At 41.4% G+C, this 21,556-nt stretch overlaps 1 long non-coding RNA gene across 1 annotated transcript; it reads left to right on the forward strand.

Moving 5' to 3' along the window:
• The first annotated feature begins 1,952 nt into the window (after positions 1-1,952).
• On the forward strand, positions 1,953-21,172 carry LOC138737146 (uncharacterized). The gene is made up of 6 exons (XR_011340792.1): positions 1,953-2,020; positions 3,820-3,886; positions 14,081-14,180; positions 15,981-16,046; positions 16,638-16,873; positions 19,553-21,172. It is a non-coding gene; the product is annotated as an uncharacterized lncRNA (long non-coding RNA).
• Positions 21,173-21,556: the final 384 nt, after the last annotated feature.

Consider the following 21,556-nt stretch of genomic DNA (forward strand, 5'->3'; position numbering starts at 1 on the left):
GGGAGGTGGGACTAGAGAGGGGTGTTTGGTTCGGTGCGGACTAGAAGGGCCTAATGGCCTGTTTCCGTGCTGTAATTGTTATGTTATGTTATGTTATGTTATGTTAGATCATCCCATTGAATATTACATTGCAGGAAAGAGCAAAGACAAGCTCAGAGTTTGGGAGTTCACAAATACAAGAGTGATTTATATAATGTACTCAGACTGAGGTTGCAGAGATCTTGGTTCTGTGGTTATTGAGGTGATTAATGGCAAAGTAGGTACTCCAGACTCTACTGCCGAAAGGGTAGAAAGTGACTGAACAAGTGAATGAGTAGTAGGTGAAGCGTTGCATTCCACCACTTACAGCAGAATTAATTGACATAAAGCTCACAGTAGCAATGTGAGTGCACCAAATTCATTATTGGTGCATTGGTCTATGAACTATTAATGAACTATTCTGGCATCTTAAGCCACATTTCCACTGGCACCTTGTCCCAGGAATTAACTGGGAATTTACTGGGAGAGGACCCAGTGGAAAAGGAATACTCTTCTAATGCCGACGTCAAATGACGGCATTTCACGCCGGGGATCAACCGCCTCAACCCTTACTCATATGCTGGGTGTTTGCTGATAAAACTAGTGGAAAAAGGACAGCAGAAAGTCACCCATTTCCATTTGAAGGTAGAATACTCCAATTCCCAAGAATGAGTTGTGTTCAGTGGAAAAGCAGTCAGTGACCCAGTTAAGGGTAGCCCAGTATAAATGGTCTTCCTATCCCGGGACACTGCACAGCCAATTAACTGGGATGCCAGTGGAAAATGAGCTTTAGTGAATCCCCCATAGGATAAGCAAACACCTCAGAGTCCTATGATTCTCTGTATCATGGAACCACCAATCACAGTGATCAGTACATATGCCCTGATAAAGAAAGCGATGGGTGAGTTTGAACAGCAATTCTAGCCTGACCCTTGAGCAACCCTTGACCCAAGTCCCTACCAGGAGATAAATACAATCTCCTTTGTCATTTTAGTGCCATTTTTGGAAAAGACACTAACTTCTCTGAGGGGCAGGTAGGAATAGCTAACTCAAATGGATTTCTCCTCCTGACAGAAGCCTTAAACTTGAACTGATGGCACAAGTTTCCTGTTTTACTCTTTCTGCCACTAAAATGAATTGAGGAAATTGCAACATTGTTAGGAACAGAATTCCAGCTTTTAATCACATTATTCAGTAAGAATTTGGCTCTGTTGTCAGTCCTAAATTTCCCCTTTAGTTTTGCCAGTTTTTATCTGTCTTCCTGTTCTGTGGGTGTGCTTCAACTTGAGACAGAGGCCTGGATTTAATTTTGTTTTGTTCTAATTAGGGATGAATCAATAAGCACAATTCTGAAATCTGTCTCACTTTAATGCAAATTGGAGATCAGTCTTCAATTAAACCTTGCCATTCAGGGAAGTAAAAATTCATGCTGAAACAATAGCCATTCATGGTAATAGTGTCTAAGGAACTATGATGTCTTGCATGTATTGAGCAATGTTTTTCCATTTCTGTAACAGCACAAATGAATAATCATTCATTTTGTTGGCACAACCTTAGCAGCAGCAATCAAAATAATCTTCATCTAATATCCAGTTTAATCACAATGTATAACCCTGAATAAATCATTTTTCTCCTTTATTTTAAGAAGGAGTCCCAAATCTGGTATTATCAGAAAAGTTCCTAGTTATTCAACTACTTTCTTCCTCAACTATTTGCCAAAAATGGCATCATGCAGGGACTTTCCAGAATTTACACTGGACTAAAATCTCACTTAGGAATTTAGTCAATTTGGATATAAATATATTGATTTAAAACCTCTTGCAAGTTCAGACATAATTTCCTTTAGAGTCCACATTGCTGCACTCTGACACAGGTATGCCATTCAGACTGCTGGCACTCCTATTTCTGAACCAGCACTCTTATCTGTTACCACAGGAATGTACAGTAATCGCAGATCCCTGTCCCTTGAATTGTCTAAACTGACTTGAGTATGCTGTCCTGAGTAAGTATTTGTACATGTGTGCCTATGGAAAATATCCCAGGTGGTTTTTGATTCTGAAATCAGCCACAGATTTGACAATGTACAGGTATTGTTATTGTTTCACCCAAAGCTTTGCTGTCTTCATTTTATCTTATTATTCAGAAAATGGGATGACAGTTGCCTCGTGTTGGCAACTGACCCAGACTGCAATTTACTGCTATTACTTATAGGATGGTTTGCTTTTTTGTTTTGCTTGACCTAGTTTTAGCTATGGTCTGGGTTTGTCTTCAGGGTAGCAGACAAGATATATCTTGAAAATCTACCAATGTGAATGATGTTTCAAAATGTGGAGCATTGTTTTTAATAGGTTTCATGTTGTCAAATAATTATGATTTTTCTGAATAAACTCAGAAAAGATAAACATTAATATGGTAATGTGGGAAAACCCCTAGCTAGCTTGCTTCATTGCTGTTGTATGAGAAAGTTATGATAAAGCAATGCTTTATGATAACCATCATAATTTGGGACTTTCTGTGCATTGTTTGAGCTGACACTTTAAAACTGTCGGTTTTCAGTGACAGGAGCTAATGGAGGCAATGGGCCAGCAGTGTGTGAAGTATGATACATTGCTTGTTGCGTTTGAAAGCCTGCGTGAGATCTCCAGATGTATAGAGGATCCTACCTCCAACCTAGTTTATGAATTTACATACACAACCCAAGACCCTGCTTCTTCAAATGTGGCACAGCTGGCTGTCCATGCTTCACTTGTGGACCCCACGACAATACAGTTTCTGAGGTAGAAGTCACGACATTCACTGCAACATAGGGAGACACCATACCGTGCATTAGTGCTGCGTTGGAAGCTCTGTCCCTGCCAACGTAATTTGAGATTCCATTGATAACAAGAGCTTCAAGGGTATCATGTTAGTCCAGAAAATTGATCAGCTAGCTATTGTTCAACTCTACAGGATGTGTGAAACATGAAATTCTGCAGATGCTGTGTACAATACATGATGCACTCACCAGCAAGCCCAAATGTGCTTCCACTCAGACTGAGATAGTGTCTTCACAAACTGAGACACCTTGCGCTGCAGGGCTGTTCATATTTGCCTTTTATTGTTTTGACTCCAAATACAAGGAGAGCACTGTGGTGAAGTAGCAGGCAATGTATTGTAGAAGATAGCCATTAAGGGATGCCCAAGAGTGATTAGCCCATTGGTGGTATTTTTAGCATTGATTTGGTTTGATGAGCTTTTATGATTTTTTTATGGGAAGGACTGTTGAAATGATAGTGGCAAGGGGAGGCAAAATGGCAATTGAAGTCATTCTGGGGTGTTGGATCTCACCTTCCAAATCACTGCAGTGAGCTTATTTTGTTATCAGAATAGATCAATAATGTTTATGAGCAAACAGGAAAGAGGAGTAGTGTTGGAATTATTCAGTTCTGCTTTGTGATTCGAAGTCTGTCTTGTAAATGTTGCAATATCCAGGTTATAGCTACTTTTGTTTTGGGGGGGGTATGCATTAACTATTGTGCAATTTTGAAAAACCTGGAGAAATGACAATAAAGGAGTTCTACCCCTGAAAATGCAACTGAAGACTGACACTGAATTTTATCATCTTGTGGCCCATTTTCAATATGCACTAGTTCATTTCTGCCACTATCAATCGAAGTGCTTAGACCATTCTGTACACTTCAGAGATTCTATGTGATAGGCTGATGAGGTTACATTTCTGGGGTAATATAATTGCACTAAAGACTTGAAAATCTGCTTTGGTAATAAAGTAAGGCTAATTCTTTACAAATCTTATGTAACCAGGTACAGATTGAAAAATTATATTTGACACCCTCTTTTTCTTGACCTTCTGACCAGCAAGCAGATGAAGGTAAGTCAATTCAAAGAACTTGTTGATAACACAATTATGTTTCAAGAACCACTTGTATGTCAGATATAAATATTGACATTTTAAAAGTGATTGATAAGCATTTAATTACTGAAGAGTCACGTGGTCTGCAAATCTGCAGCCCCTGAGGCACATCACTGTTATAAATGGCATAGTAAAACTGCTACAAATTATTCTGGGATCCAAATCAACCAAGTCCCAATCTGCACTCCAAATTTCAAATTTGCTTGTAAGAGACAAAAACATCTCTAAATGTCATTTTAAAAACACCAGAAATAGAAACGAAGATGTAGAGTAGCAAGATTTTGGTTAATTTTTGGTGCCCCCAATGCATATTTGAACATTAACTTATTGCGAATCAGGACATTTTAACGTCTTGGAAGGTGACATTTGACCTCCTGTTGCTGTATTTACATAAATCATTAGTCTCCCACTGCTCTATGCACTCTGTGATATTTCACATTTGGAAATAGGGCATCTTTCAGGAAAAAAAGTAGATCAATTGTGACAGGAACAAAAAAAATCAGAGTTCAGTGATATTAATACTTAACCATGGCACAGTTAGCACAAAGGCTGCAAATCTTGCGAGAAATATTTTGCAGTGATATTTCAAATTATAATTGAATAACTACATTAAGAATACAGCAGTCCCACATTATTGATTGTAAAGCCTAGGAATCATAACACTTGCACAGTGTGGTCTACTTTCTTCAAGTACAAGTTGTCACAAAGAAAATTACAATTGGCAGACAATGTCATGAGTGACCATTTATTTATTTGTACAAGTATAACCATTATCCAATTTCATTTATGTCATGATAAATATTTTATCACACAACTATTTTTTTTAAGAATGAACCCGCATGATCTTTTGTTTTGGGAGGATTGAAATCCACAACCTATGAGTCAATTGTATAATAATTCTTCTTCTTTTCTTCTTCTTTGGCTTGGCTTCGCGGACGAAGATTTATGGAGGGGGTAAAAAGTCCACGTCAGCTGCAGGCTCGTTTGTGGCTGACAAGTCCGATGCGGGACAGGCAGACACGGTTGCAGCGGTTGCAGGGGAAAATTGGTTGGTTGGGGTTGGGTGTTGGGTTTTTCCTCCTTTGCCTTTTGTCAGTGAGGTGGGCTCTGCGGTCTTCTTCAGAGGAGGTTGCTGCCCGCCAAACTGTGAGGCGCCAAGATGCACGGTTTGAGGCGTTATCAGCCCACTGGCGGTGGTCAATGTGGCAGGCACCAAGAGATTTCTTTAGGCAGTCCTTGTACCTTTTCTTTGGTGCACCTCTGTCACGGTGGCCAGTGGAGAGCTCGCCATATAACACGATCTTGGGAAGGCGATGGTCCTCCATTCTGGAGACGTGATAATAATTACTACATAACAAAATGTTATGTAAGCAGGTTAGCTTTGTTATTATGTAGGGTCTCTTTCTGCTTGGCATAGGTCTTCTTCTCAATTACTAGGCAAATGAAGCATATCTTCCTTTTTTATTTGAATGATATTTACATTTTCATTCACTCCAGGTCCCTTTGTTTCTTTGCCAATATCCAACAAATATATGAGTATATTCTTCCCTTTTCCAACTTTATCCTCATAATGATTTATTTATTTCCTCTTATTAATGTTAAAAGAGAGGTCTGCATAATAATGCAGACGTATATTTAAATACTGGAAGAGAAGCAAGATATCTGGATGGTCATACCAAAAGTCTCAATGAATAAATAATGAAAAGAAAATAATTTGATTCGCTAAATCTATGTAAGGCCAATCTATTATAATGTTGGCATTTTCAAATATTAATCACAATTTGGAGGTGATGGCAATGAAATCAAACGATTAAATTTAAATTGATTTAAATTTAAATAAAGCTTTAAAATGTTGCTATGATGTTTGAGCTGATCTGTAACAAAGAGCTCACCCATTCTTGGTCATCTAAGAAATTGTAAGAGAACCATGAGAATGGTGATGGTGACATCATGTGACAATAAGGGAGATGTTTAGAGCACTTCCGCTTCTTATTGCTTGGCCCTTCCATTTTGTCCCTGAGAGTATTAAGCATGCCGCCTTGTATCCCTTAGGCAGAGGGTTTTTGAGAACATGTGTGCTGTGTAGTCGATCATTAAATGGCATCCACAGGGTCCAAAAATGGAGGAACTTGTTTGAGCCTCCCAACAGTCAGCGCAAGGATCTGAACAGTTTTCATCCACTTCTGTTGTAGCCACAGGTTTTGAAATGCATGAGATTATTAGCAAGAGGAACATTAAACATACATGGTATCAGAGGTAATGCATTCAAGTACCGTAACATATTTATGTTATTTTGTCATTCATAAATGGTTGTTTAAACCATTTTCGGATCTTGCAACTATTTGATTTAGGTGTTATCAAAAACATTTCTTATTGCATTTTTACTATTTTTCTCTCCTCAGGTAAAATCACCATCAAGCATTTCCACAAAAAAATCACTTGGCCCCCACATCCTCATAATCTACTTTCCTATTCCAATCTTTATTTCCTTTTGAAAGCCTCTTTGATCAGTTCTGAATTCATACTCAATTTTTTCTCCTGGAACTCCATTTCCAAATTTCTCCAACATAGCCTCTCCTTAAGTATTGAAATGGTTCGTAAGAGTCATAGATGATATGCCATGTGATTGTAGCAATGGTAATCAAACCTTTCTCTTCCCCTTTAACCTTTGATGCAAATGACCAGTCTCCAATGCCCATCCACTGACATCCAACTAGCTGTGACTCCAACTTCAGTTAAACCCAGAAGATCACCCACAATGACTTTTCTTTCCTTGCCTGGACTAATATTTCTATTATCTCCCTATCTTTCACCTTCTCCCAATCTACAGCAACATCATTCAGAAGCATCGCAATTTTCACCGTGACATTTAAGATTGTGGAACTCTACCTGCAATGAACCTCAGACTATGTATCCACATGATCCCTGAGGCCACCTATTTTTCCTTCCATAATATTATCAGTGCCAATACTCTGCCCTGTCTTAGTTTAGATCCAGCTGAAACTCTCATTCACAGCCTCTAAATTTCTATTTACTGATTAGACTCAGTCCTTGTACCACCTGTAACCTTAATCTGCAGAACCTTTTGCTTGATTGCATTCACTGCCTCTCAATTCAGCCATTTTAAAATTCTCATATTTGTTTTCAAATCTTTTCACAGCCTTGATCTCCCAATTTATGTTATTTCCAGCTGTACAATGCCCTGAGATATATCAACCCTCTATCTGATCGCTTCATCTTCAGCTAAATTGTTTCACCATTAGTAAGCCTGGCTTTTGATTCCAAGCCCATAAGCCATGGAATTCTTTTCCAAAACCATTCCACTTCCCTTCCTCTTTCTTCCTTTTTTTTAAGATACTCTTTCAAAAATGAATTTTACCATACTTTTGAGTACTTTTGTAAAATCTCATGGGATGTTCCTCTTGTGCTGTAATGGTGGTTATGAATTTCTGTAGTACAGGTAACAGCACCACACAAATACAAATTTTTATTTTCATTTGCTATTTATAAATTTCCTTTGTTGTTTGTAAGGCTCCTGAGTGTTGAAGGTCATTTAGAAATCTGTGCAATTTAAGAAGGTTAAAAAATACATTAATGAGGACAGGCAATCAAGTAAACAGCACATTTGGCCTTTTACTATTTGTATCAACAGCTCCTTGTTTTCCTCTCCATTGCCTGAAGATGTTCAATGTAGCTGTTGCTTCCAATATTTTCAATCCTTAGCACTGCACAAACTTGTACAAATTTACAGGAAGCACACCTTTAAATTTAAATTTTGACACGCAGCTCATTAATAGGCCCTTGCCGCCAAAATACTCCAATTTACCTACATCCCCAGACATTTTTGAAGGACGGGAGGAAACCAGTGCACATGAAGAAAATCCACATAGACACGGAGAGAACGTACAAACTGCTTACAGAGAGTGCCAGATTCGAACCCAGGTTGATGGTGCTGCAATAGTCACTGTCCTGCCCAAAAGAGTTATCAAAGCACCAGAAATATATCTTCAGAATGCCATTGCCTGTCCCATTGACACAATACACTGTGAAATAAATTGAACCATAATTGTTTTGGTTGCACTATTTTGGGGTTATTGAACCTTTAACAGCCATTTCTTAAAAAGATTTAGTACTTTTGTCCCAACTAATTGGTAAGTCTGCTTCAATATGCTGAAAGATCAAGGGATTTGAAGAGTTGTATGATGAAGACATGACAACAGCTGCTCAGGAATATAGTGCATCTGTGAATTAATTTATTTTTGTCATTTCATGCAAGCTATATGTTCAAGTGACTTATACTTTTGGCCCATCTAGGAGTGCCTGCATTATACAGTCAGTGACTAAGCCCTCGCCTTGCAAATAAACTTGATGCAATTATTTACAGAGCGTGACAAACAAGTTATTTACCACATGCTTTGTGTATTTTTGTGTTAATTGTTAGATCCTTCATCTACTCCTGATCAAGGACTGGGAGAAATTTGAGACAAGTGGTTAAGTGCAATGGTGACTGCGACTGTTGGAATATTGATGAATATAGTTCCAAAGTTTGACAAGTTAGCTCTAAAGTTTAAATGTATTGTCAGATTTAGGTGACATGACATACAACCTGAGATTTTTTATCGGTGGTAATCTCTACTTATCGGTGGTGCAAAAAAACTGTACTCAAGAAAAGGCACGTATACAAAAGAGAGAAATGTAGACAAAGAGAGAAATGTAGACAAACTGTTTAATGCAAAAAAACTAAATAATAAATAATGTGCAAAGTAGGAGTCCTTAAATGAGTCTCTGTGTGAGTTTGTTGTTTATGGTGGAGTGGTAGAATCTGTTCCTGAGCCTGGCGGTACAGGTCCTGTGACACCTACATCTCTTCCCTGAAGGCAGCACTGAGAACAGAGCATGTCGTGGGTGGTGTTTCTTCTATTGAGATAAAGAAACTTGGGTTCTTTTGTATTACTTATATTTTATTATCAACTCACGACCTCATGGGACACATCCTCTTATGGTCAGGAGGATCACCAACTTCCAAACTCCATGCCCCCTTTCTCTAAGATGTTCAATCTAGCAACATTACACAGTCATACAGTATTCATTTCAATTTAAAGTTAGATACAAACATAAACACAAACATCAGCATCACAAACAATTTAAGTGTGCATTCTATTTCTTTTAAAGATTCAGCCTTTCAGGTGCTTTGATAAACATGTGGATCTTCTCAACACAGGTGCATGTGTCGGCTCCGCTGGTCCACTACTGCCTAGCACTGGCAGTGTTTCTCTCTGACTCTGCAGGATGGATCTTCTGCATTTGTATGCTCTTGCAATGTCACTTGCATTTTCAATTCCTCCTCAGTATTTGACCATCTCCTGTTCTGACAGTGGAGGATCTTGGATTTACTTTCACCAGAACAGTGACCTCCTTGTCCCAGGTGTTGGAATCTCCAAGTCTCACTGTATCATGTGGTGCCAGTGGCCCTAAGCTTCCTGCTGACTTGTCATAGTTTTCTTTTTATCTCCTTTGCAGATGCTTTTGTTTCCAATTGATATCTCTGTTCTTGTTTGGGTCTGCAGAGTAGAGAAGTGTGGTGTGTAGTCTATGTCCCATCAGGAGCTCAACAGGTGACATGCCATGTTCGTGTGATGAGGTTTGATAACTCAACAGAGCTAAATAAGGATCTGAGCCACCCTTTGTGCTTTCTTGAGCAGTTGTTTAACCATTTGAACTCCTTTCTCTGCTTTACCCTTTGACTGGGGATGCAGAGGACTTGAAGACAAATGTCTAAAATCATACTGTTCAGTTCTGGAATTCTCTAAACTGTAGCACGGTCCATTGTCACTGTAGACAATTTGAGGAATTCCATGTCTTGCAAAGATCGATTTCATGTATCTGATCACACAGGCAGCAGACATGTTGGGAACCAGGATAGCTTGATAGATAGTCAATAACCAGCAGGTCATTCTTTCCATCCAGGTGGAACAGGTGAGTCCCAACTTTTTGCCATGTCTCCTCTGTTAAATCAGTTATGGCCATGGGTTCCTTTGGATGTTTTGCATGATGTTTCAGACAAGGCTCACAGCTTGAGACCATTCTATCAATGTCAGCATTTACCCCTGGCCAATAAACGGCAGTTCTGACCCTCCTCTTGCATTTTTTTGAAATTCCAAGCTTCCCTTCATTCATCTTTTTCAGTATCTTTTGTCTCAATGATTCACCTACGGCTCCTAGAATGCTTCCACCAGTGTTGTCTCCGCTCCATCCTCAACATTCATTGGAGCGACTTCATCCCTAACATCGAAGTACTCGAGATGGCAGAGGCCGACAGCATCGAATCCACGCTGCTGAAGATCCAACTGCGCTGGGTAGGTCACATCTCCAGAATGGAGGACCATCGCCTTCCCAAGATCATGTTATATGGCGAGCTCTCCACTGGCCACCGTGACAGAGGTGTACCAAAGAAGAGGTGCAAGGACTGCCTAAAGAAATCTCTTGGTGCCTGCCACATTGACCACTGCCAGAAGGCTGATATCGCCTCAAACCATGCATCTTGGCGCCTCACAGTTCGGCGGGCAGCAACCTCCTTTGAAGAAGACCGCAGAGCCCGCCTCACTGACAAAAGACAAAGGAGGAAAAACCCAACACCCAACCCCAATCAACCAATTTTCCCCTGCAACCGCTGCAACCGTGTCTGCCTGTCCCGCATCGGACTTGTTAGCCACAAACGAGCCTGCAGCTGACGTGAACATTTACCCCTCCATAAATCTTCGTCTGCGAAGCCAAGCCAAAGAAGAAGAAGCTCATTGACATCACTCAGATCAACTCTGATGTTGTAGTATTATTGACATTCACCTCTAGGCCAACTATCATTCAAATTCTTGATGACCTTCTGAAAAACTTCATCTGCGATCTGCTTGGATTTCATGTCAAATACGGGAAGAGATTCAGTGATCAGATTCATGTGGAGATTTACATCTGTCTCTGTGGAACTCTCATTATGTGCTTCACTCTGAATTGTTGCCCTGGACAGCGCAGCAACTAACACAATAGATGTTAGTTGTGTATCTGCCAATTCAAATTCATAATGTTGTAGCTTTATCATCAGTCTTTGGATTCGCAATGACATCTCACTGAGGTTTTTTCTTAATTACTAATGGCTTTTGGCCTCTCTCTGCCACAAATGTTGGTAGACCATACACATAGCTGTGGAATTTCTCATCCATAGACCAGGCCTAGACACTCTTTCTCTATCTGCACATATTGATATTTGGATGTGGTCATCATCTTTGATGTGTGTACAACTGGCATCCAATCTTTTTCCACAACCTGAAGTAATACGGCACCTATTCCATCTTTTGAAATATCTGTAGATATTTTCATCCTATTGGATGGTTCAAAGAATGTTAAAAGCACCGGTTCTGTAGTTAGAATCATTTTCAGTCACTCCCCTTCTTCCATGTGGTTGGCCATCCACTTGAATTCACATTTGTCAGGTACCTTGTTTTGGAAGATAGGTTTGGTATGAATTTATCAATGAAATTTATCAATCCAGCACTCTCAATATATCCTTTTTGTCTGTGGGTCTAGGCATCTCTAGAATTGCTTTCACCTTGCTCTTATCTGGCTCCACACCTGCCTCTGACAGCTTATCTCCAAGAAAGATGATTTCCTCCACACAAAACTAACATTTTGCTCTGCTTAACTTTAATCCATACTTCTGGATATGTTGTAGCACTTTGATGAGCCTCTCATTGTGTTGCTCCTGCATCAATTTCCCTAGTATCATGTCATCGTGTACACACATGCCTCATTTATGCCTTCTATGGTGTGTTCCATTGTCCTGTGGAACACTTCCAGAACTGAGAAAATTGCAAAAAGCAACAAAAACAAAATTGGCCAAACAGTGGATTAAATGTAGAGTATTTTGTGATATCTTCACGCAATTTTAATTGCCAATAGCCATGGGATGCATCCACTTTGTTAAAAAACTTTGCACTGGCCATCTCACTTGTAATTTCATCCCTGGTTGGAATCTGATAATGTTCCCTCTTTATATTGGCATTTAAGTCTTTTGGGTCCATGCACACACAGAGGTTGTGGTGCGCTATTAGACAGAATCAGATGCACACAAGGTAAAGTGTGTACAACAGTCTTTAATCCACAAAGACTTCCACAGAGCCAGGCTGGCTGTGGCTGCAGCAACTCTGAGTGAGGCCTCGGGAGGCCGGCGCAGGCTTATATCCCAGAGGGTGATTGACACCCGACCGGGTGGGGCTTGATCCATTCAGTCCGACTGATTGACAGCCGGCCAGGTGTTGTCTTGTCCCCTTACACTTCTACAGGTACAGAGGTTTCCCCCTGCAGTAGGCTGGTGGTGTACCACCACACAGGCCACTGTTCTTTTTGACACACACCATTGAATTCTCCTATTCTGTGGGATCCTCCATTTTCTTTAAAGCCCCTAGTGACATCATTTGGTCAAGTCCCTGCTTGAGTTTGTCTTTCAGTGACATTGGAACCTGCCTTGGGGCATGCTGTACTGGGTGTGCATCCTCCTTTAACTATATCTTACAGGTGAATGGAAGAACACCAAACCCCTTGAAGATGTCTGGAAATTAATCCAGTATTTCCTCTACACTGTATTGTGCATTGGTGCTGTTAATGTAGTACATTCTCTTGACTAGGTCTAAATATATCAAAACATTATCTGCAAATAAATTAATCTCATACTCTTCATTCATAACTCTCATCCCTCTTATCTGTTCGTTCTGCCTTATTGTTTGAGTTAATGGTTCAATAGCCAATGCAAACAAAGCTAGTGACAATGGACAACCTTGTCGAGTTGAAAGCGTCAATTTAAACGATGATGAAACTTGACCATTTGTCACCACCCTAGCAGTCAGGTTCGTATATAAAGCTTTAACCCAACCAATAAAAAAAGGGCCAAATTTAAACTATTCAACCCCATCAAAGGCTTTTTCCGCTTCAAGCTCAACCACCAATGTATGGTTGGGTTGCTGTCAATATGCATTGATCAAACTAATCAATCAAAGAATATTATCTGAAGTATTTCTATTTTTAATAAAACCTGTTTGATCAACATGTATCAATTTAGGTAAATATTTAGCAAGTCGATTTGCTAACACTTTTGCTATAATTTTATAATCAATATTCAATAAAGAAATAGGTCTATACAAAGACACTTTCAACGGGACTCTATCTTTTTTCGGGATTACAGTTTTTAAAGCACTAGAGCAAGATTCTGGTAACTCACGCTGTTCAGTCACTTGTTGTAATACCTCCTCAAACACCGAAGATAAATCTTCATAAAAAGTTTTATAAAATTCCACCGAAAACCCGTCGTCACCTGGTGACTTCCCATTGGGCATTTTCAACATAGCCGCTTTAATTTCTAATTCTGTAAGCGGAGCTTCCAAATCCATAACATCCTCCTCTTCTAATGCTGGTAATGTTAACTTAGATAAATAAGAATCAATAGAACCACTGTCTTGTTTCCCCTCAGAAGTATATAATTTTTTATAAAATGAATAAAACTGGTCAATAACTTTTCTGGTCTAAGTTTTCACATGCTTTGTCACTAAACAGTGAGTCATGACCATCTGGGACTACTACAAACATGAGGTGGTGCTTTTTATTTTTAACTTTCACTTTGAGTTTACATGTGCCTTTCATGTCCATTGTAGGCATTGAGCTGAACAAAACTTGGATGGATGTGTGACTTTATCTTCATTGCCCTGATGTCTCGTTCACAGACCAAATCAGCTTTTGCCTGTGTCTAGCTTGAAATGAATATCTGCTCCATTTGAATACAGTGGCACCGTCCACTTGTCCTGCTCAACTCAGTTCATGCTGGGCTGTTCAGTGTCTGTTGGTTTGAAACTTTCCTGCATAACCATGCCCATGAAGAATTTATCACTGAGGGAAGTTTCTGCTATAGTGTGCACGCTTTCACTCCTATTTTGTTTCCCTTTGGAAAAACTCTGCTTTGCACAGTGATTCTGTCGTTTGCACTTGTTACAGACTTTTCCATAGGCTGGGCCTTGTTTTGGTGCATGCTGAGTGCCACATCGTTTACAATTGAATGTTTCTCCATCTTTTTGTTCTTTCCTATGTTTCATTCTCTGTTTATGTGTCATCCAGACGCTGTGGCTACAGCTGTACCTTCGTTTTCACCAGCCTTTGCACTCTCACTGAACTTGTTCGCGTACTGGCGTGGCATATCTTCACAGCTCCAGCTAAGGTAAGCTCCATCTCTCGTAGCAACCTCTCTCTTACTTTTTTGTCAATAATTCTAAACACAATTTGATCATGGATCATTGAATCTTGTAGCAATCCAAAATTGCATGTTCTTGATTTCAATTTCAATTCCCTTTTAAAAAAAAAGCATCAATGCTCTGTATGCAATTTCTAAAGCTCCATTGCAGGGACCGGCAGGAGGTACCGTACGCTGTCAGGGCGTGTATCAGCAGCTTGGAGGTTAAAAATACTGAAGCTGCCTGTCAAAGCACAGCAGCTTCAGGCACCATGCCAATCCGGCTGGCAGGACGATCCTGCAAAAATCAGAACCATCATCTTGCGCGGCTAAGACAGTGATGCATGGTCAGGAGATGGGGATGTGTGGCTAGACAATGATGACTTTGAGGAGGCTGAGTCCAATTATGTGCATCCCCTTCCTCCGCTTCTTGCAAACCTGGCTGGTAACCACCCTGTCCCAGAACTACCATGCTGATCCACCCATCGGCCTTCCACAATAGAGAGATTGCTGAGAATGGAGGTCATCAGTAGGTCACCACTCTAGGCAGTTTGACCGTGCATTAGATGGTCAATAACTCCCTATGGGTACAGCATGAAGGGATTGACAACGGGACCACTCTGTGGGATTGGGTGATGACTACATTGCGGCCCAGTTTCCCCAAAACTTTAGACTGGGACCTGATGTGCCAAATGCAGTTCACACAGTCAATGAGGGCACAAAAGTAATTAGAGAATGAGCCCTTATTACTGGCATCTACAGCGGGGCTCCCTGGTGCAATCTCCCTGAGGATGACAGGGTAACCTCCGTCTTGGCGGTGCACTTAGTTACCACTGTCCATCCTGATCTCGGAAGGGTGGTTTTGCTCCTGATGGAACTGGCAACAGGCAAACCCATCAGGGAAGCTATTGCCCTTCTGGAGGGGCTGGAACATTTGGAACAAGGAGTACTGTCGGACTCTGGCTTTACCCTAACCTTAATTTAGTCTATGTGTCGTCTGACTCCAGCATGTTCGCTAAATGAAGTGATAGAAGGTATTCGGTTCAACAATCAGTTTATTACACAGCACAAGAATAAAGCTTAACAGAGCTCTGGTTCGGTCGTTAGTTCATAGGTCACCTGCACAGTGAGCTATTCCCCAAGACTGACCTCTACTGTCCAGTCTCTACAGTTTATATAGCTCAACCTTATCATACAGAACAAAAGTTGGCTTCCTTTGCTAGATTTCTTGCATAAGATTTATCACAAGTAATTTCCTGCTCTGCAGATATCTGGGGTGTAGAGCTCCCATCTTAATCCTCAAGGTCAGAATATCCTGTTGTTTTGATCAGAAATCAATTCATACCCCAGATATTTCTAATTATTTCTTTGTTCTCATCTGGCCATATTCTTCTGTTCTACTCAACACCTCCTTCTGTCTTAGCCTTCTTACTGAGTTAGTTTCCATTCTCTTTGTTTCTGACAGTCTCTGTCAGGATTCTCTTTGTTCTTGTCTGACCATCGTCTCCTGTGCTAATCAACACCTCCTTTTGCCTTAACATTCCTACTAAATTGTTTCATACATATCCTCTCTTTTGTAATTTTGGGAGCACACAATTCTAAACCTACTGTAATCAGCCAACTTTGCTATGTACTGTAGCTGCCCCTTACTTACATTACTCTTTCCCTTCACCATGAGGTAAATATTAAATTGTTACATAGTACTGGATTCATGTATACAAAATGAATAGTACATAAGCATATATTCTACATATTTTCTATGATTAATTGACGCCTATATTCCAACAGTACCCACCCAGGAGGTATCCGCACAGGTTCGCCGCATGGAAACAAGGCACAGTGATGGGCAGAATGGTGAGAGCGCATTCTCCTTGTCCCGCAGGGACATAGATTATGCCCTAACACATGTTGGCATAGACCGTTCCCAATACTTGGCATCTTTCCTGCCACATTTCTGAGAGATAATAGAATATAGTAAGTAAAGCTAGTATGAATGAAATAAGGAACACTAGACTAGATTAGAGGAAGTTAAGTAAGTGCTGAGTATGGATGAATTCCGATAAGAGTGTGAGAATAAGGGTCTTATAGTGATAGAAAGAATTAGCAAGTTCTGCATATAGAATTAGTAAGTCCTGGGGGATGAGATGTGTGAATAAGGACAAAGGCAGATTCATGAATAAGAACAATGACATGATGGGACCCTGACAGGATACCCCATGGTCTTTCAAGTTTACGAAACTGCACGTAGGCAGACAGAATTACCAAATGCCAAACCAATCCAGGAGGCAGAAGAATGTTAGGGAGGGAGGGTATCTCTACACTGAAATGAACTGTATAAAAGTTGGGTGAGCCCCAGTATGTGTGTGTATTCCCAGGGTAAGGGGAAGCACCCAACTTTGCATTGTTGTATAATAAATGTTCTTTGTTCTCAATTTTTGTCTCGAGCAAATTCTATGAAGGTACTTCTGTTTCTCACAAATGGGGGCTCGTCCGGGATCCCACTCCCTCGACTGACAGAGTGCCCGACGATGGGGGTAGGTGCACCCCAGCTGATTCAGCTGGACTCCCGGACGACGGGTGACTGGTCAGTGGACAAAGCGAATGATATCCGAGAAGAGGCATTGAGAACAAACAACGGGAGAACGTTAAGGAAGCGCGCTAGGAATAGCTACTGGATAACGGTAAGAGGAATTTTATTTACCTGCTAGTATGGGAGGAGTAAGTAGCAAGGGAAACAATCCTAAAGAAGGGCAGGAAGATCAGATACCTAAACATAGTCCGTTAGGATTAATGTTATCTGATTGGGGTGTGGGGAAAACCCGTGGGAAAGATAAACAGACCATGGTCAGCTATTGCTATCAGGAATGAGTTAAGAATCTGATAAAAGGGAGTTCGGTATATTGGCCAAAGTTCGGATCTGACGAGGACTGGATGTGTCAGGCATTGAACATCTGGCTCTACCAAAATCAAGGAGGTAATACCGAGAGCAGAGAATATGCAGCCTGTTGGCCCAGTGGATCGTTTGATCAAATGATTTTGAGCGAAAAGGAATGTAAGAACAAGAAGGATGAGGAACCTTCTGCCCATGAAATACAAGGATGGGATGTGTTACATTCCCTTCCTCCACCTTATGTTCCCCCTGTGCCAGCTCCTATCTTCTCCCTCTCACCTATGCTTTACCCTTTTTTACCTTCCCCTCCTCCTCCACAGTTAGAGAAAGAAAAAGAAAGTAGGGTTGATATGATGACCCGCTCACAGAGGTCAAGATTACCGCCTCAATTGACACGAGAGGGAGGAGACTTTGATTTGAGGGTCGTTCAGAACAGTGTGAGACCCTTCAGGAGGGAAGGGCAGAACCTTTAGATTTGTCTCCCGGAGGGCAGGAACCTAAACATCATAGAGGAGGGGATAAGCCAGAAATTAACTCGATGAGACCTTTACAAGAGGTTCCCTTGGGAGGGGATGTGGGGAATCCCCGGTTCGTAAATGTGCCTCTGACCAGTACGGAGGTGCGCAATTTTAAGAGGAAATTACCTCTCTGATAGAAGACCCTCAGGGATGTGCAGAACAATTAGATCAATTTTCGGGACCTAATATATATACCTGGGATGAATTAATGTCTATCTTTAAGACTGTATTTACTTTGGATGAGCGTGGAATAATTCGCCAGGCAGGGATTAGAGTCTGGGATAGGGAATACCAAGGAGTACCAGAGGCAATACCTGGAGAAGCTAAATTTCCCCTGGTAAACCCAAATTGGGATAAGACTACTAATGATGGTCGCACGCGAATGGATGAGTACAGGGTTAATCTAGTAAAAGGAATGAAGGAGTCTGTTCCAAAAGGACAGAACTTTAAGAAGGCATTTGAGGTTCCCCAAGGTCCTGAGGAGACCCCCTCTGCATTTCTGAATAGATTGCGTGCAGCCATATAGCAATATGGGGGGTTGGATATAGAATCCCCAGCAGGTGAACAGTTGGTATTGACGGGCTTTGTTACTAATTCAGCACCAGATATCAGGAAGAAATTACAAAAGACAGAATTGGCATGAACAGGGAATAACACAGCTTTTACAGATCGCACAAAGGTGAAGTGCACACCTTTGGAAAGATTTGGAAAGAGCGGGGATTGATGACTGGGAAAGGACAAAAGTTGATCCATGAAAACTTAATTGTTCAATCTTTAGATGCTCTTATGTTACCTGAGGAGATAGCTGTAGTTCATGTACGGGGCCATCAAATTATTGACAGTCCTGAAGCACAGGGGAACAGACGGGCAGATGAAGCTGCCGAACAGGCTGCACTCACAGAAAAAATAGACATACAGCTGTTACTCCCCACCCCACATGAGTTAAAAAGACTCCCATTTTTCACGGGGAGGTTTATATGAAAGACTAGGGAATGCGTCAAACTGCCGATGGGTTGTGGTGGATGGCAGAGGGACGCCAAGTACTGAACAAAGCCTTGGCTCGTCAGATTATTGATCAGCTCCACCAGCAGACACATTGGGGAACACAGGCACTTGTTGATGCTTTTGTACGGTCCTTTAATTGCTCAGAAATATATACCATAGTCAAGCAAAGTACTCGGGGGTGCCAAATCTGTCAGCGAGTGAATAAGAAAGTCATACGCCAGGTAATGCCTGGCGGTCGCAATATAGCCGTACGCCCGTTTCAACGAATACAGATTGACTTCATGGAATTACCTAAGATAGGTGTTTATAAATACCTCCTGATGATGGTGGATCATTTTACTCGATGGGTTGAGACTTTCCCGACTCCTAATGATCGTGCTAGCACCATTATCCGGATATTATTAGAGTCTGTTATTCCGCGTTATGGCATTATTCAAACCATTGACTCAGATCGAAGTACACATTTTACCTCTCAGGTACTCCAGGGTGTGTGTAAAATCCTGGGAATAGATTGGCAGTTCTAATGAGGTACCCATGGCACCCCCAGCGTTCAGGCCGTGTTGAACGGATGAATCAGACCCTGAAAAATCAACTCACTCGACTTCATGAGGAAACTGGCCTCTCCTGGGCTTTAATTAGGACTTGCACAGCTCCTCGTAAGGACCTTGCCGTCTCACCATATGAAATGATGTTTGGTCTTCCTTACATGGGATTCCACACTGATACCCCTATCCCTGAGGCTAATGACCAGTACATATCTAAATATTTACAGGGACTTTCTACTTCTCTGTATGACTTATGACAGAAGAGCTTATTAGCTCAAAATCCACCCCTGGACAATCCTATTCATTCTGTTAAACCTGGTGATTGGGTATATGTAAAAGCATGGCAAGACCATAAACTAAAACCGATATGGGTCGGCCCTTATTGTGCACTTCTGATTACAGACACTGCAGTGCGAACAAAGGAAAAGGGGTGGACTCACATACAACGCATTAAACAAGCTAATCCACGAACTAAAGACGTTGATAATATACCCTCCAACTGTCGTGCAGTCTCGCATCCTTCTGGTCTGAAAGAGTGCTGTAATGTTATTTTTATTATTTGCTGTATTGTTTTTCTGCTGGTTCCCAATTTTTTGGAAACCACCCAATTGTACACAATGTATTAAGTCCTCCTGGAATAGGGGCAGTAGAGGTGATAATTACTTTGAGGAATGGACAAGTTTACCTTTAGAATGCAGACAGGGCACAGGTATAGAGTGTATTCATAGTGGGGTACCTTATTTAGTATGGTTTAATTTAGGATCCCAACATGGACCAGGGAAACAGAACTGCCCTAGGGGAGTGGATTGGGTTTGCGTCCCATCCTCTTCAGATATTAAAAAGATGAGTGCTAAAAATATGGTACAAAGAAGATGGTGGGAAAATGATAGGCAGAACATTAGTCAGGGCTATACCTGGAGTAGGGATGAAGGGGGTATATATGCTAATGCTCGCAGACAAGCTGCTACTCACAGGTTAGGTAACAATAAACACCCCCCAACTTGGCATCTTGTAAATCATCCTTTGGGTCACGAATACATTCGGAAGGCTAAAGGCCATCACTATAAGGGGGATTCCAGTTGTAAACGGCTCAAGCTGCTACAGAGTACCACAGCTGTTTGGCATTTAAACCGTTTAATCAGACTCCAGGCAGTTTTGGAGATTATCACCAAATAGACAGCGACGGCCTTGGATTTATTGGCTGAAGAACAACGACAGATACGAGCTACAGCTTATCAAAACCGCTTGGCTCTCAATTACTTGTTGGCTGCTGAGGGCGGCGTTTGTTGAAGATCGATTGATGACAACGGTCACAGTGGTCAGGCGGTTGAACTTTTTACTGGTAACTTATAGCAGTTGGACTCGTTACTTTAGCCATCATGATACTTCCCTGCCTAATGACTTGTGTGCAGTGTTTAATTCAACGGACCCTTCGTCAGATCACTACAACCCAAAGGATATGTTTCCCAAATTCCATCTGATGATGCTGAGATTGCAGTTCATTTGCTGACTCACTGGGAAAGAGACCAAGCGTAGCTAAAGAAAAAGTGTGGATTGTGAGAGATAATAGAATATAGGAAGTAAAGCTAGAGTGAAATAAGGAATTGCTAGACTAGATTAGAGGAAGTTAAGTAAGTGCTGAGTAGGGACGAATTCCAATAAGAGTGTGAGGAAGGGTTACACAAGTACAATAGAATAGGGGTCTTATAGTGATAGAAAGAATTAGCAAGTTCTGCATATAGAATTAGTCCTGGGGGTTGAGATTTGTGAATAAGGACAAAGGCAGATTCATGAATCAGGACAATGACATGATGGGACCCAGACAGGATACCCATGGTCTTTCAAGTTTACAGAAACTGCACGTAGGCAGACAGAATTACCAAATGCCAAACCAATCCAGGAGGCAGAAGAATGTTAGGGGGGGAGGGTACCTCTACACTGAAATGAACTGTATAAAAGTTGGGTGAGCCCCAGTATGTGTGTGTATTCCCAGGGTAAGGGGAAGCACCCAACTTTGCACTGTTGTACAATAAATGTTCTTTGTTCTCAATTTTTGTCTCGAGCGAAATCTGTGAAGGTACTTCAGTTTCTCACACATTTGTGTTGTGGCAGGAGTACTGTGGGAAAAAGCCTACCGAACCCCCCCCCCCCCCCACCATGTGCCACGTACACTGCCTCTTACTGCGCTGCCTACCGCACCCCCCACATGCACCCTTTTGACCCTCCCTCAGCTGAGGTGGCCCCTGCTGCCCTCAGAGCAGAGATTATCTCACTGGTGCAACAGGAAATTGCCAACAAAAGCACACAGTCATGCCAGACAACCACGCCGCTGCTTGGAACAATTCTTTTCCTGCTCCATAGGATGAAGGCCAAGGACCCCAGTGGATCTGTTCAGTTGTCCTGTCC

Source organism: Narcine bancroftii, chromosome 1 (assembly GCF_036971445.1).
Source record: "Narcine bancroftii isolate sNarBan1 chromosome 1, sNarBan1.hap1, whole genome shotgun sequence".
Lineage (NCBI taxonomy): Eukaryota > Metazoa > Chordata > Chondrichthyes > Torpediniformes > Narcinidae > Narcine > Narcine bancroftii.